Source organism: Anarhichas minor, unplaced genomic scaffold (assembly GCF_050575085.1).
Source record: "Anarhichas minor isolate MPS153535 unplaced genomic scaffold, ASM5057508v1 ptg000026l, whole genome shotgun sequence".
Classification (NCBI taxonomy): Eukaryota; Metazoa; Chordata; class Actinopteri; order Perciformes; family Anarhichadidae; genus Anarhichas; species Anarhichas minor.
In genome coordinates this window covers 12,175,221-12,189,418 of record NW_027466472.1, presented here as the reverse complement: position 1 = coordinate 12,189,418, position 14,198 = coordinate 12,175,221, and positions in this window count along the sequence as shown.

Here is a 14,198-nt window from a genome sequence, read left to right as displayed (position 1 = left end):
ATCATGGCAAGGAGAAAAACAATGAAATAATTGTATTTTCGCTTAATCTGTGCAACAACTAAAAACCAAAAACCAAAAGCCATAACCTTTTAAAGAGGGGCCTATGCAAACCGTATACAGCAAACTATTTCCTGCTGAGGCACAGAATGCCAAAATGTTGCCGTCACCCTTAAATTAAAAGTTGGTGGTGTTTGAGGCTGAGAAAGTTCCACCACACAACACCAATGAAATGCTAAGTGCAGCTTCTGTAAGTCATGGAAGCAAACTGCAGCAACTTACCTATAAATAGTAAACCAGTAACCCCTCCCAAATTAACACCACATAAAAAAAGCCCTTAAAATGAAGCCAAGAGTAAGCTAACACACTTAATCCCTCAACATATATGAAATTGAACCATGAAATGCCAACGCTGAATGTCATGTTACAGTTTCCTAGTGTTTTAGTCCAAAGTGAAATACAATAAGTTTAATAAACTTCTGGAGAAACAACAGCTGGATATCATCAACAACTGAAAGTGCCACCCAAAACTAAGTGTTCATTGCAACAATACTAATGCTTAAAGTTGTTGTGTTTTTCTCTAACAAATGAGACATGCTAGCATGGTGTGTCAAGATGTAGTCAGGTGGGTTTTCAGCCTGCGGCAGAAGATGGACAGTGACTGTGCGGTCCTGCCTTCAATGGGAAAGTGGGGAGCTCATTCCACTACTGTGGAGCAAGGAAAGAGCCTTGACCTGTATTAGTCAACACACAGGCCACCAGATAGCACAGTAACTAAAAGGCTATGATATTGTAAGATAATTAACTGTGAAATCATTTCAAACATTTAATAGACATCCTAAAACCTCGATTTGTTTCAGTTAAAGGCATTCTGTCAAATATGCTTACCGTCCTCTGACTGTCTGCTTGACAACCAGTTCAGCATTGCTGCTCCTGACTGCGTTCCACAGATTAATTAATGCCACTCCATTGTCGGAACAATAATGCGAATTGTTGAAAAGTGTTGGATAGAAGAAAAGTTCTTGTTAACGTCACTCAGGCGGAATGGTGCAATGTAGCTGCAACCTTGTCTGTTTTGTAGCAGTGTCTGTTGTGTGTGTGAGTGCAAACCAGAGTGCAATGTACAGACTGAATATGTGTTGTGTAAGTACAGTCAGTAACATAACTATGCAGAAAGAGCTTGTACTGTACATAGAATGTGGAAATGAGGAAAACCAACTCAACATCATTCTCTTTCAAAACTCCACAAAAATGAATAATAATACGAGTCTGCCAAAACACTTTGCATATTAATCTACAGGTCAGGCTCTGTACGTGGGTGATATGTTGGCATCTCTCATAACATAGGATACTCTTGGGTTAGATCCAGATGCCTGACCCAGCCTAAAGGAGAGTATACCGATAAATAATACACACATGCAGTCAGAAGCCCACAGGCATACGCATGAAACAGGGTAGGAGTGAACAAATCTCAGGCCCTTAGTGACTTACTGTTGGTAAATATTCATAAGGAAAGTCTAGCTGAAGGATGCGTAAATGTGTGATAAGGGGAGATAATGACTATTGGAGAGTGTTGGAGAAAGAGAAGCTATACGACAGAGAGAGAGAAGGTGAGGGATAACACTGGAAAACAGAAACATCGGTTTTAATATTGGTTCTTAAACATCTACACAACTGCAATGCTTTGGTAAAGGAGATGCACATACTTTTTGAAACTAATCTGCAATTATGATAGCCTACTAATGCATAAACACAGCTAAACCCTGTGTTTGTGTGGAGATAAATAGCCGATTAGAGACGCATGAACAAAACGATCAGAGAAGAGTGTCAACATAGCCGGATCACTGACAGTGGAACAGATCTGAAACAAGTTTTCAAGTGTACATTACCCACGTCCGCTGTTTGTACTTGCAACGAAATTTGACTGGTAAAATCAAACTGTTACTTTAGTTGAGGTGAGAAAACCTCAAAACATCACCTGCAGCAGCCCCCGGGCAATATGAAATTGAGATTTCTTGTTTGATTGAACAAACAAATTCCTCGTGAAATAATATCGCCTGTGGTGAATGTCAGTCCTCGACACACACACTGTACATATTCATAAGGCCAAATGATGTACTTGTTATTTAATGATTTAGAACACTTCTTTATTTATTATTTTATAATTCAAAGTCTGAATGTCCTTCCCTGAAGGCACACACACCCTTTTTAAGCAGCTGGTTATATAGATGCACAATTCACAGTGCAGATCAACCCAGAGAAGGCAAGCTGGGGAAATCCTGGAGGGCAGAGCAGAGTCCTGCCTGTCCACCACTGATACTGTAATACTCTGCTTCTCTTCCATGTGTTCTTTTACAGGAGTGATCTCCTCTGAGCTCAGAAATATCACTTACACCGACTAAAGGAGGACTAAATTGTCGCACAGGTGGACATGTAAAAAAAATGGAGCATGCCTTATGTGCGCCAACAACAATGTTCTTAGCAGTTATGGATATATAAATTTAGACTTTACTGTTTTGTCTTTTATTTAAATGTAGCTTTGACGACATGTCACACAATACTTAACACAGGCTTTTCTGACAGAAGACAGTCTAAATGGATCAGACCTCTGCTTCTGCATCAAATCTCTCCCTTGGCTAAAAATAAGTCTGTTTCTAAGAGGTGCTGGCCATCTTAATAGACTAATTAACTCAAATCCCAGAAGTACATTAACGGCCAAATGAAATTTAAAAAACAGCTCACACAACACTTTGCATTAGAGCGAGTGACTTAGTATTTTTGTTAGTGTGCAATAGTCTGCATGAATATCCCTGTTTTAATCTCTCCTGTATACATGTACAAACATGCAAATTCTCTTTCACACACATACCCCCCAACGCAGTGGTTTTTCACTTTTCACGCCCTTTTCCCCTTTCCTTTAGAGACAGTAATCCCCAGCTGCATGCACCAATAGCATTAGCAGAGCATATCCAATCCCCTTAGAACCGCGACAGGGAGCACAGAGCTCAGACCTACACTGAGACAGACACTCTCGGGGACTACACTACCCATACTGCCTCGGGAAATCTTTGCACGTTGCTCTGCTCATTATTGATTAAAGTAAACGGAAACAAAGCTGAAATGAAGAGGAGAAAACTGTGCTGTGTATCATCAATATCATCACTGAGACGCAGTTACTGCATAGTGCTTTATGTATGGTGGTTGGGCGTACTCGGTGTGCGACAGGAAGAGATTTGTAGAGAAAATGAAAGATGCTGAAAACTGGTACAGAAATCATGAGCAAAAGCTGCCTTGGTGGAGGTAGTGGGATTTAAATATACAGTATCAACCAGTAGATTATTACCCTACAGTGCCGGTAATAACAACGTGATCACTGCATTGATTTCTTATTAATAGGCCAAAAAATGTTCTACCTATTAGTGCTGCTTAATGTATATATATAATGTATGTATGTACACCTGTTTTTATCCTTCAATTACAGTAACTTGAATAATCTTCATTGTTTTAATCTTCACACATTTGAGACTTGATAGATTTCCGCCAACCACCGTGTCCTATACTTCCTGCGTATGCATGACCAAACCAATAATAAACACATGCATGCGTTTCGAATGGGTAAACAACATGGAAAGATATTACAGTGACATGATTATTTCAGATTGGAATTCACGACAGCATCCATGTGTGTTTGGAATGTGCTGCATGGTGCCTGAATTATTCATTCACACACAGTGCTGACAAGCATCTGTATGTAAATGTGTTAGCGTGTGGCTATGCATGTTGTATGTTTCTCCAAAGCTAAAGAGAGAAAAAAAGATGGATGGATGGATAGATAGGCAGATATTTTGTCCATTAGCTTCCAAATGCAGCCTTCTTAAGGCAGAGCAACAGCAGGCCAACCAGCAGAGGTTTTCCTTCCTACCAGCCCCTGATATCTCGCCTGCCATCCACAACGCTTCTTGACTCCATATCCATCTCTCCGCCGTTACCCTTTGCTCACAGTGAGTCATTGACTTGGAAACAGGCTGCAGTCTGCCACAGCATCAGCTTAAAAGTAATCATTCTGCTAAACAGAGTCAATATTGTTTTTTTTTTGTTTTTTGCTATGTGTGAGAGAGAGAGAGAGAGAGAGACAGACAGAAAAAAAGGATGGAGACGCAAAAACAAGGAAAGAGGAAGCTACAAAGGAATGAAGGGTAAAAGCCAAAGAAAAACAGCAGAGGCAGTTGTGTGCCAGGCCTAAGAATGAGCTGTAACCTAATGAGTCTCGATGAAAGCTGACTGTCTGAGCTAACTCAATTCTTTGCTCTGCTAGTCACAGTTCTTAGCTTAATGATGTTTGCTCCAGACTGTTGAGGCCCCGGCCAATGCTGGATTGCCTTTTTTTGGTCATATGTTTTCCTGTGTGCGACGAACCTCTTCACCGCTTGCATGCGTAGAATGTTGAACTTGGCTCAGGCCGCACATGGGATGACATCACCCACACTGCAGCAGACATCAGTTGAAGACGTGTGTTTACAGTGCTTAAACCACCGGCATGCCTGTATCCCCGCTCCTATAAACAGAGAATGTGGCTGACCATGTGCACACTTGTATGTGTATGCAGTGTTTACACAGAACAGATAAAGGAATATAACCAGAGCAGGAGGTAAAGGCTGCAATCTGTGAGGCTGTGGCTAAATACTGAACGGGCTTGAAGCAACACAAGGGCCAGGATGTTCCAGGGAGGTCTTTGTAAAGGCTATATCGGAGCTTTTGAGCAGCAAGGTGTAGTGTGTACACAGAGGTGAGGAGGAGGCATGATTCTTGCTCAAGAATGTTGTAAAGCTGTGTGTAGAGTCAGCAGGCCACTGAAAAAGCTTAAGTGTTGGACCTCTGCCAAAGCAGTGATGGGAAAAAAATGAAGAAAAGAAAGAAAATGGGGGAATGAGAAGAATGGGATCCATAAAGAGAAATCTCAGGCGCTGTGTTCATTGAGGAGAGTTTTACACTCTCCATAAGAATGCAGTCTCAGGTTTAATGAAATCTGGGAAGCTCTCTTTAGAATTGAATCAAAGCCCTCCTTGCCCTACTGCAGCATTTCCACCATTTCCATCTCCACTGCAGAGTGCATTCATCATCATCCTCTTCATCCTCTTTGTTTCATGCTGCCTATCAGCAGCACATCTGTTTCACACATCACTGTGGTTCTTGAGCACTACCCATCTATCCGGGCAAGGTGTGTGTGTGTGTGTGTGTGTGTGTGTGTGTGTGTGTGTGTGTGTCCCTATAGAGGCAAAGGGAAAGAACATATGCATTATATACATTTCCCTATAGAGGGAGTGAAATAATACAGCCAACGAAACTCTGATAAAACAGCATCCAAACATTGAACAAAAGGGTCCAATAAGAATTATTCTTTTAAACCTTTATGTCATTGGCCGAAGATCAGTTCATCGCGACCTATATTTGATTCGGTTTCAGGAAATGGGGGCTGTTGGCTACACAGGAATATATGGAATGATATGTCATAGAAGGTTAATTCAGGAGTCAGAAAGGCGGTGTAATATAATCATAATGGTGGCAACAAAGTTTTAATAGAAAAATGATAATTTGGAATTGGAACACAATTGGAACACAAAAGAAACGTCTACAGCTACGCAAATGGCTCTGTGATGCCATATTTAGGCTAAACGTTACGCTAAATGCTAACACTTCCACAATGAATAGAGCTTACCGTGTTATCCATCGAAGTTTAGCCTGCTAACATCTGTGACAATTAGCAGTGAAGGGATCATCAATGTTTTAATAATATTGTTGGGGGAACCATATTTCAAGGCAATCCATCTACTAGCTGTCGCTAGCTGACCACCAGCATTTTGGCAATCCGTCCTGTAGTTGTTTAGATATTCTGGACCAGAGAGGCGGATCCACATTTTCATCCCTAAAGCCATGCTGCTAGTATGCATAAAATAAATTGGAAATATGAGAATTTAAAGCACAGGCATTAAGGTGGTGAGACTTTTATAAAACGATGAGGCAGTGCTTTGAATTACAAAGCAAATGAGGAACTGCAGCAAGAGGAGAGAGCAGAGAATGTATGCAGGTTAATTTTAGATTTATCTCCATCTGAGCAAAAATCCAATTTACATCCATCCCTCCTTGACAACATAACCATGCCGCCTCCCCTTCACAGCACAACATAATTCAAGGACAGTGAGTCAGCCTACCAATATCCATAGTGCTGAAACCTGAGCCGCCATGAGACAAGCAGAGAACTGTGATGTCACAGGGCGAGACCTCCACCCCATCTACCTGCTGCGAGAGGCGATGCGAGAGGGAGCAGGAGTGGAAACAAGAGATGGGAGAAACTGCTTCCCTCGTTCTAACACTGATGGGGGGTTTTTTTTTATTGTTTTTTTTATCCTTGTCTGTGTGCAGCAGAGCACGAAGTTGAGACATTAGTATCATGCCACGCATAATCGCCACCTGGGGAGGAGTGAGTGAGGAGAAGATGGCAGAGCGACTGACCAATGAGGGAGGAAGGAGAAGCAGCGATAGAGAAATGAGGACGAGGAAACACTGGCACAGGTGCATGAAGTCCTCCACCACATGCACAAATACAGAGTAACATACACTCACAAGCATGCAACATACATTTTATTTGACTCCTCGCAGTATTTACAGTATGGTACTCTCTCCTTATGAGAAAACAACAGGATAACCCTTCTCGACCTCAGAACAAACATTTAAACTCCTCGTGGTTCTAGCTCTGTGAGCACCTCCAAACACCATCTCTCCTTATTTGCTCTCTTTATTTTTTTAAAACCGAGCAGACTGAGACAAATTCCTGTGGGTGTGTTATTTAGAAGTACTGCTGACCACATTGACAATGGCTGGCAAAGTGAGTCCTGTCCGTCTGTGCCAATACATACAAGCCAGGAAGAACACCTCACAGGGAAAAGTCCTCATTCTCCACATCTGACACTGAGATATGGTATAGAGCGATATTTAGAATTTGTCAGGGGTTATTTAGATTTGATTATGTCAACTCCGCCTACTCTACTCTTGTGACGAATCTTAAGTCATCATACTACTTTTTAAATTTACAGTGAAAAACCCCAAAATGATGTCACCGTTCAATGCATTATTTTCGTCCAAGAATCTATTGCAAACTCTCTTTTCTGGAGTTTCAGGGATCTCCCAGTCCCCCTGACACCTTGTGACACCAATTAGGAGGCTGTGGGTATGACAAGCCATTGGTCCAAACGCTGTAACTGACAACAAACAAAAAAACTTGTTTCTTTGTGTCCGCTATTATAGTGGGATGGAGTGGGATGGGAGGGAACAAAACAGAGACGAGCCAAGAGAATACAATGATGAGGAAGGGGGGAGGGAGGAAAAACCCTTACAGGAAGTTAAAAGGGAGAAAAAATAAAAAAAAGAGAAAGAGGAGGAACGAACAGCTGATGTCAGTGTTGCAATGGGAAGTTTTCTGTCGTCAGCCCACGCTTCACTGGCAACTGACAGAGCTGCCAATTCAGGCCTGCGAAGAGTACTTGAAAATCGGAGGTATACAGAGTACTCCCCCCCCCCCCCCCTTCCTTGCCGTTTAGAGCAACGTACAGTGTTTTGCAATCACCACAGAGGTTTACAAGACACTCACTGTCTCTACTAACCTTACTTAACCATTACAATGTGTTTTACATAATATAACCTGTTTTATGGCTCCCAGGTTCCCCACAGCAGCGCTATGATGTCATCCAGTCAAGACATAGAACAGGAGGGCTATTATGTTCTTTGCGGTGTGTTAATGTTCTCATATGTAAAACCTGGTGATGCCGGTAATGAAACAAGAGGAGACTTTGAAAAGGCCCTGAAGTGTGTGTGTGTGTGTGTGTGTGTGTGTGTGTGTGTGTGTGTGTGTGTTTGCATTCGCTCGGAAAACAACTCCTGCAAAGAAAACGTACAAACTGCCACCTGCCGAAATGAATGGTAGTGATTCACGTGAACATTGACAAGGACGCCATTGGCCAATCGCACACAGATGTTGCAGTTCTGAGCGCACCCCTGTGTGTCACACAGCTGTCGGTTTAATGCGGGATAACACGTTTCATAGCTTGTGAAAAAATCCACAAAGACTCACTCAAGCTACCGTTTGGCAAAATGAAAAGCATGCAGCTGCTTTCGGACTGTTCACTGCATGGAAAAGTAAATGCACACTCGCCATGCTTTATATGCAGAGCAGCGTTAAAGCAGAGATGTTGTACAAGCTTTACACGCAAATGTTAAGCGTCTGGATGTAGTCACGGCATGACATCAGTTGCTTGACTGACCCTGAGAGCTGAATCAGAGGCTGAAGTGAAAACATGGCAGGGTTACATATTAGACGTGTCCAGTGACTAGCGTAGCGATTAGCTGACGGTTAGCTGACCTGATGGTGGTTTTGAATTTGTATGTCCCAGTAGACAGCAGAAGCAATCATATCAGTAACGCTGAGAAAGCCTGACACAGCATACACCACCAGCGTGTGTAAAACAAGCCTCTGGAGCTGCCGTGGCTGAAAATGAAAAAGATTCACAGTAGGGCAAACACATGCAGGAGGCACAGGGTTCAAACTCAGGGGGAATGTTCCACACCACCTATAGGACTAAACATGGTAGAACAAGGGGGTCATGGCTATTTATTTACATTTCCTGTTTCATCACCTTGTCAGCTGACTTGTCACCTTGTTAGTTTTCATCAGGGCTCCAAAGTAAATCTTTGTTTTTCACAAGAATGTTTTGAACATGCCAAAGTGCCAAATGTAAAAAATGAAAATTCTATTTATCAGCTTTAATGGCCGTGTGAACACAACCAAGGAATTTGACTCCGGTATTGACGCTCTCAATGTACATGCACAGATATAGACATGCAGCTAAAGATAGGGACAACAAAGCTGAACAAGGTTAACATAAACATTTGACATAAACATTTGATTACTATGTACAGATATACATTAGATCTCTACATATCTGTATAAGAAACATACCATAAATGTTACTTCATGCCAAAGTCTGACAATTGCTTCCTTCGTTAGAGTTGAGTTTTACTTTGTGTCTGCAGCAGTCAGTAGGAAGAGGACGTGGGACTTCATTTGACAGTGTCTCTGACACAGATGAAACAGCATGAACTTAACCGTTCTCTCACTGAAGTAAAACTGTAAATTGGCCAAAAAAAGCCAAAGCTTGCTGCGTATTTCCACAACTAATGATCATGTTTCACTGGACAGTATGTCCATGCACGTCTGAAACATGAAAACAAGGACTGTTTTGGGGCTTTTAAGGACATATTTAAAGCAGTTTGCATAACCGGTCCAGGCTGCGACCCCAAGAAAGGGACGAGAGGAAAAGCCCTGAACCTCACCCCTGTCTGAGCATGCCAGCTTGACTGCTGCTCAAACAAACACTGGATGAATAATTTGAAAAACCCTCTGACTCGAGCCTATGAGAACATATTGGAATTTGAAGTTTGGAAATAAAGGAGACGGAATTGAAAAAGATTGTGTGAGAAGGTTGAAATCATCATAAAGAGAGATAGGAGAGGGGGGGGGGGGGGGGAAGAGAGGACTCTAAAAAGAATGAAAAGTAAGAACTCAAAAGAGCAGAGGAGACGGGCCATGAAGAGAGCACAGATAATGCAAAGAGTTTTAGGACATTGTGCTGCAAGTAACTCAACAACCTTAGCCCTATGCAGTATATAGATGCAGTCCCTCACTTCCATGCCTTCATCTCACGTGATGCACACTAAAACACTCATAAACCCACACTCTGCATTGGCCTTGATCCAATTAACTCGCTGTCAAATGTGAACCACGTTGATAATTAGTGCAGAGTTGTGGTGATACAGCCGTAAGTGTGTCACCTTGCAGAACTGGGACACTTTAAGCTACAGGGGCTGACGGGGACATTCACTCACAGCAGGAGACACACATTCACTCACATGTGTTAACATGACAATCTAGCTGTCTAATATAATACCCATGTACTGTTGTCAGATATACTGATATTTGGTGTTTATTTTTGGTCTCTCATTTAGGTTGTCTCTGTCTGTGTTTGTGTGTGTGTGTGTGTGTGTGTGTGTGTGTGTATGTGTGTGTGTGTGTGTGTGTGTTTGCACTTGTCCAGGTACATTTGGGACAAATTGCCCATCTAAGGTGGAGAGGGAGGAATGGGCACAAGTGAAACTATAGCAGATGCAGTCCATCATCTTTTCATTTCTTCATTTCACACACACACACACACACACACACACACACACACACACACACGCGTGCCTAAACAAGTGATGAGTAAACCGTGACATACTGTTTGGCACAGATCCACCCTCTACTAACTAGTCCATCCCAGCTTTGTCATTTCACTGGTTCTCATTCTGTCTCCTTCATTTCCATTTAACTGGCAACGATTAGGACTTGCTCTCATTGTTCAGACGTTATTTCAGTTCATTTGATCTAACTTCAAGGTTTTTATTGTACGTTTCCTTTTGCTACATAACTTCACCAATGTCATTTTCCTCAAACATAAGGCAGGACACTTGTAGAGCTAAATCCACAATCTGAGTTTTGGGCTAGTACTGCCCTCTGCTGGATTATATTTGTATCACACGATGTATGTCAGGGCTGGTACATGATGTGCGTAGCTGGAATCATTTAGTTATTCATAATTCATATACAGTTGCTATCGATTTCCCTTTCTGGTGGTTCCCACTTGTATGAGGAATGTAATTGGTATAGTTCTATGGGCTCCTTTTAAAGCCCTCTTACAACTCCACCAACGCATACAGGTGGCAGGAGGTTTTTCAGTAACTGCATTCAAATTTAAATGATATGGCACATGTGTGTTAGTTTAGTGCAGTGGTTCCAAACTTGATATTTAGGATCACTCAATATCAAGAGAGAGAAGCAACAAAATATGTTCTGCTACACAAACGTTTAAAGCTTTACCTTCTCCTTTAAAATTGTATGAATAAAACACAGAAAAAGATCCCTTTGGTTGAAGTGGTCACAAGCAGTTGACATATGAAGCTGGTCACACTGGTTTAGTGTACTCTGTACTGCATTTTAGCCATAGCTTGTAATTCTTTAGCAAAGCTCACACCCACACACACACACACACATTATGACCCTTTAGTTTTAAGTCAATCCACCTGCTGTAGTCACGCAATATATGTCTGAAATAGTGATGTGAAGAAATATGGCACTAGTGGGTGTAATAGGGCTGATGTATTAGCTAGTATCCAGACTCCCTCTGCAGGGCCAGAAGTTATTGAAGGTCATGTGAAGTCTATCAAAAATATATGAGGGAAACATTCTTTGGTGACTGGGAGGGAGTGTCCGTTCAGCCCCTGGGCTCTGTATGGGTTTTTTTTCTCTTAAATACCTACAAGATAGATACTGAGAACTGCTTAACTGTTAGTCTCTCTTCATCATTTTCAACTGCCAAGTGGTGCAAATGAGCATTTATAGTTATATTTGACATATAATTCTACAAAAGACGAGAACTCTGACTTTCAAGGCTAAAGTCCGCAGGCTAGCCACTTCGAATTGTTCAAACCTGAGAAACCTCAATAAGCCTCCACTTGGTTTCCACAGGCTGGCCACATAAAGACAAAAGTTAGTAATGAGGACTGGTCATGTTTGAAATGACAACAAACTTTTAGCAGCACTCAGACTGATATGTGTGTGGTGTGCCACCAGAGGGCACTCTCATTATATAAAATGGTAATTAAAAACACTTCTTCATTATTGGATATGAGATTAGATTATTTGTCTGACTCAACCAAAGGCATATTCTCTTCCCTCTCCCAGACAGGACACATGTGAGACAAGACAAGAGGAGGCAAACTTTATTTACATATCACAAAGTCATCACAGAAAACAAAGAAAATGTCATTCGTGTCAAATATTAAGCCAATGTAAGGTATAATAATCACACAACAAAAAGTATTCTTTTAGATCTGTGTCCTTAAATCAACTTACCCTTGAGGCACGTCGGTAAACTGCCGGTCTGAACCACATACATCCTGCTGTCTCGCAATGATAGAAGACAGAGCCAGGAGAGCACCGCCTGATGGTCTGAGAATTTTTCCGTGGTTGATATTGGACGAACATTTGTTTTGTGTAATGTGGAGGAAGGCCAGTAGAGTTTTATCTTATCGTATGTAATGATTCGCAGATGATCACACGTCCTTTATAAATCATACAAACCAAAAGATATGCTAACCCAAGTCAGTATTCGAAATAAGACTTGTGCCATCGCCGCGCTGTTGGCCTCCACCAGAACAAATCCTCGCACTACTAAAGCACAGGAATGCTGAAAGATTACTCTTGATCCCAGCATAATATAACGGACCACTGTCATCCCAGGCTGGGTCTTTTAAGGTTATGTTCATTTTATTATACCGAGCTTACCGTCTCTGCAGGGCAAGGTAAAACAAAACAATACAAATCTACCGTGACTTTGTCTCACATGTCTCGCAGCAGTAGATCATGTGCTTTGCAAAGGCTGACCAACACTGTAAGCTTTGTTGCCAAAATATACTCTAGGCTCCCTATCTGAATAAACATCATCAACATGTATTATCCAACCAGGGGAAAGGCTCTTGACATCACAGATAGGAAATGAAAGTCAACATCGTGGAATTGTTTTGTGAACTGCCTATGTGTTCCAAAGCCAAGTGAATGAATTGTAGTTTTAGTTCCACTTTATTAACACATATTGAATTACAAAAAGGAACATTGTACTGCGTGTTTTATTCACGATAGCCAAAATAGTCGCTCTAAGACTTCTTTCTCCCGTGGAGAGAACATTTGCAGATTTCTCAGTCAAGAAGGGGAGCAGGTTTGGGCGATAGACTCCTACACTGTTGAGAGTTGAGTAACAGTTGGATGAGATTAGTTGAGAAAGCTACATCCTCAATTGTCATTAGCACATTAGCAGATTCATCTAATAAGCCAGTGAAGGTCTGGAAAAAGACTATGATATAAAGGTGCTCTACATGCACCATTGACTAGGGGATGTATTTCACATGGTTTGAAGAATGTTAGGCCAATTTCCAGGCTTTCTTAAAAAGTCAAAATACTGGAACATCTAGTTAGTGTGTAATGAGAAAACTGTTTATCATATTTTTGTTTTTAGACTCGGGCCTGGCTCCATTTTTCCTGCACATTTGAATATCACTCAGTACGGATCTTTTCGATGCTAAGGAATAATGTCCTGCTCAATTTATTTTCTTAAGTAAAGCAGTTGATATAGATCTCGCAATACTTTTTTTTCCTAACTATATCCAAGACTTAAAAGCTTTCATTATATACAAAATGGTTTACTGCTCAGTGCCCCATAGTGTCAGCTGTCACAATGTACATTTATGAATGCCCATTTATAAAAATCTCATAATGCAACACTTCTCCTTTCTTAGACATAGAAGTTACAGTTTTATGAAAACTGACGGTTGTGACACAAAATAATGAAATAATGAAATCTTTGAATGTCTTTTTTTTAAAGCAAGCTCATTGCATTGAACTAAGAAAGAAAATGTTCTTTTGTTTTCAAAGAAGCAGTACATTTGAAAATGGAAACATGCTGCAAGCATCCGGTTCACAACACAGAAAAACCGCAACAAGTTGTTGGTTAACAACTTCGTGACTTGGCTCAAAAAAATGTGCTGATTTTAAAGTGATCTCACATTTAATGTGAGACATCAAGTGTGAAAACAAGAGAGGAAATAAATGTGTTTGCATCGACTGAAATAAATACGGGAACTTTGAAACGCTTGTGGAAATTACAAAGAATGAGTCATTTTCTTACTTATGATCTAAATTAAAAATTTTAAGTAGACTCTGTAAGGGACATTGCAGAACTCAGAACTAAGTATGCTGCAGCCCGAAATGGCTGCTGGACAGCTAGCGTAGAGAGAAAATAATGATACCAGAAAATCTCATTGCCAAAATTTTCTCTTTTTGCATTTTTTGAAGTGAAGTATCCTTCAGCTCTGGGGAGATTGTAAGTATAACTTTATGATACAGTTAGGAAAGGGATCTATTATTCTCTAAATGATCGTCCCATTCACATTTCTACTAATGCCATTTGTAGATAAATAACAAATAGGCCAACTATAAACTGCTGGCATATAACTAAGCCTATTCGCTGTGGCAATATTAAAGGGTTTGCATCAAAGACGGT